The 3,973-nt window shown below is 40.9% G+C and overlaps 1 pseudogene; it reads right to left on the bottom strand.

Moving 5' to 3' along the window:
- Nucleotides 1–930: 930 nt before the first annotated feature.
- On the bottom strand, nucleotides 931–1,539 carry LOC118523504 (MOB kinase activator 1A pseudogene; annotated as a pseudogene).
- Between the last annotated feature and the right edge of the window lie 2,434 nt (nucleotides 1,540–3,973).

Consider the following 3,973-nt stretch of genomic DNA (forward strand, 5'->3'; position numbering starts at 1 on the left):
ATTTTAATCTATAAAAGCACTGCCATACAGACTTGAAAATAGAATACAAAATGATACAAATGTTCTAAATATAAAGAACATCTAAAAATGTCTTTTTTTAATTTCTAAATTGAAGTGGAATGAAACTTACCTATTATGTGATTGTGTTGCTAAGAAATTTGGTTTGGAAACTTGCTAATAAATTCTTATTATCTATTACGTTGTCACCTGAAATAGACTCAATTGCTTCAGCAAAGAAACAATGGCTAAACTAATAAAGTGCAGTTTGGTTACCACATATTACAACCAAGTGTGACTTTGTGAAAACAACAGGTATTAGATTATGTCAAAGTTAGGTATGCTCATAAGTTCTTGCTTTAAAGCCAATCTACCCTTGGAACGATTTTATCAGTAAACGCAGATAATGGGTGTTTTTGTATCCTGTTTTCTCAGTTTGTATCACCAGCTGTATTATTAGTTTGCTAGGGCTGCCAGGGTAACAAAGTACCACAAACTAGATGGCTTAGAAAAACCGAAATAAATTATCTCACAGTCCTGGAGGCAAGAAGTTCAAAATCAAGGCATTGGCAGGGTTGGTTCCTTCTAAGAGCTGTGAGGAAAGGATCCATTCTAGGTCTCTCTGTTTGATTTATAGACACATCACCCTGATCTCTGCCTTCATGTTCACATGGCACTCTCCCTGTGTGCACGTCTCTGGGTCCAAATTTTCCTTTTATGACACCAGACATACTGGATTAGGGTCCACCCTAAAGGCCTCATCTTGATTACACTTGCAAGGACACTATTTCCAAATCACATTCTGAGGTATTGGGAGTTAGGACTTCAACATATAATTTTTGGAGAGGACACATTTCGACCTATAACTCAAGTCTGTAACAGACTGGCAATAAGATAACTCTAACAAGTAGACGAAGTAAGAGGGCAACTGTGTTACAGAAATCTTTCAATGAATTCCTGTAGTGGTGCCAACTTTCACCTATCAATGAAATCAAACTTTGGAACAAATAAAATACTTAAAGGATGTGTTGTGGCAGGCCTTTACTTGCTATTGCATCACAGAATCAAAGTGCTGGCAAGAAATATGGGTATAAACCTTGAACGAATGCTTTAGAATAGTTTTTACCACAGATATAAAGTTTTGGGAAAATGGAACACCTGTCTTAGGAGGAAAAAGGGTTTCATGATCAAGTTAATCCTGAACTCAAGTCATCAAATAGTTGATGTATTCTGGAGCAGAATCTTTGACTGGGCCTTAATATTAAAAGCATCTTCCCAATGATATTTGGATCTTGGACCTGCAGCCATGACTAGACAGCTTGCTTCAGTGCAGAGTTCTGACCTGGTTGAAGAAATCTACAGTGCTAACTGTCATCTGTTGATTGAGATCTTTCTCCTCGGGCAACATGACTGCTCTTCTAGGAGTCCCACTTCCCAGAGTGCTTCTGCATGTTTTAAGTGTTCGTACTAATGAACTCCTTCAGGGATGTTCTTCTTTGACTTAAATGTATTAGAATAATGGCTGCTGAAGAGGAAGCTCATCTTTTCCCCTCCCCAAGCAAAGGCCATTAGACTCCAGTGCAGTCAGTATTCAGAGCCAGCACTCAGGGAGCTAGGGGGGGTAGACAGTCCTCAGTCCGTGGAAGGTAGAGCCCAGGCTACAGCCGCTCAGAGCTTGAATCAAATTTGGTGCAGATTCCTGTGCTGCCTCTCCTACCTCACCAACCAGAAAAATGGACCCAGCTACTTCTCACAAGAAAAGGCTTCACTTACATTGCAATTATAATTTTTGATATCAAATACCCAAACAAATATATATTTCTGATTTGTGGTAAAGGTATATGAAGAAAAAGAAAAAAAAATTCTATAAAGAACCTCAGTGGCAACAACTGTAAAATGTGAGAATATGCTATATGTTTCAATTAAACGCAATGATGCAGGAAAGGCACTTCGCCCAGCATGTGGTGTGCAGTGTGAGCCATTTTGATGTGAACTTTTCGTCTTGTAATTCCAAACTATAATGTCTTCTGTATTGGAATGTTTGCTGGTTTATAGTGATGGATTCTTCTAAGGAATTTATAGTTTATTATTATTATTTACTGCAGTTAATTCACCAACTTGTTATTCTACCCTTCCATGAAGAAGAATTAAGTATATGTAGGTTCTGTGTCCCAATAAAAGCATATATGGTTTCTTCCTATGCACACCAGTCACAGAGTTCTATTAACTCTATTGCTGCCAGATAGTACGGACAAACTATGTGGTATTACCGGTGTTATTTTCTGCCAAAATGTAAGGATTGATATTATTTATATCATGCAAAAAATCAGACGGACATCTAAATCACCTTTGCTAGTTTCTAAGATCAGTTATTTACTTAGGTCTGTTTCGTTTTTCCAGCCATCCTGCAAAGTCTTACCATTTTGATTTACTTCAGCTTGATGCCAATCTTTTGTCCACTTGGAAAGCATTCTTGGCACATGGAACTAGGAGGGAGATTGCCGTCACTGGCAGCCTCTGTCCCATTTCGAGAGCATCCCTGTGTGGCTGGGAGGGAGCAGAGTGCCCGTGTCCGAGGATGAAAGGATGCAGTTCCCCTCCAGTGTGGCACAGGGCTGACCCAGGGCCTGTGCTGTGACATGTCTCCGGTCTCTTCTGCTGTTTTCCTGTGCTCATACAATTGCAGGTGATAACGCAGGTCACAGAGTCGTGTGATATGGAATTGTAGGCCCGAGAGGGCCATCTTGTCATACATCTGAGCATAGGACTCTATCTCCTAGAGAATAATACTATTTAAAAATAATAACAATAGCTAAGTTTATTGAATCTTCAATAACTGTCAGACCTGCACAGCAAAAGGTAAACCTCTACCTATTGACTCATGTAATTTCAGCAATACATGCCTGTGGGGTGTACTGTTATTCTCAGATGAGCAAACTGAAGCTTGGAGAAGTTGCAAATGTCCAAGAACCTACTGCAGAGGTGACATTATCACTGATTTTTTTCCCCCCAAATAATGTTGTATATACATATATTCTTTAGAGTCTACAAACATATATTATTTCCACTTGATCTTCCTCCTCACAGGCTTGTGAGAGTCTGCTCCAAACATATCTCACCTGCCATCTATTTTTGCATCTTTCATCAGAGAAATTGGAAAGCCTTATCCATAGAACATTATCCACATCCTTGAAACGAGGGGCTTGAGAGTGGGCCTAAATGCGGCCTCCATGATTTGCTCTGGGCCAATGGAAGTTTCTTATCCAGGTAAACGATGGTTTGGGTAAAGCAGCGGATTGTCCAATATTCCCCGGAAGCCCTTCCCATGGTTAGTAAGGAAGACAGCGTCCACCGCTGCCTCCAGGCGCCTGTCTCGTCACAGTGAAGCCAGGCAGGACCAGGAGCTGGGAGGTTCCTTCCCGGCCACTAGAGGCCAGCAAGCTGCAGACGACAGCCTCCGAGCTGGAGCCTGCGGCTTCTCACATTGGGAGAATGATGCGGAAGTGATCATTCCAAATGAAGAAAAGGAAGCTAGAATGTTTTTAGGAGAAAAGACATATCGCTTCAATGTGTACCACTGAGATGCCCGTGGTGTTTAGGGCCTCCCAAGACTTCCTTGAAAGGCGGTCCTGAGCAAATCAAGCAAGGAGAGAAAGGGTGTCTTTGGGATGTCTGTCCATGTCTTCTAAAAGCCCGTGTGTCCCCTTTCAGCATAGTGCTTTCCTTCCTCCCCATGCCTGCTTGAAATTAAAAAAACAACTTTAAGTGTTTTCTTTTTACTTCCAATAATTTAATTTCTTGAACATAATAATGTCATGCCCTTTCTTCTCTTCTCTTGGGGATATACAACCTTTGTCTCCCTGGTTTTCTTTCTATTGCTCACTCCTCTCTTCTCTCTGCTGCACTTCTACAAGGGAATAAACATTGCCTGGGTAGGTAAATTTACTCTCACTGCTTCAATTACCACCTGTGAACT

Source organism: Halichoerus grypus, chromosome X (genome assembly GCF_964656455.1).
Source record: "Halichoerus grypus chromosome X, mHalGry1.hap1.1, whole genome shotgun sequence".
NCBI lineage: Eukaryota > Metazoa > Chordata > Mammalia > Carnivora > Phocidae > Halichoerus > Halichoerus grypus.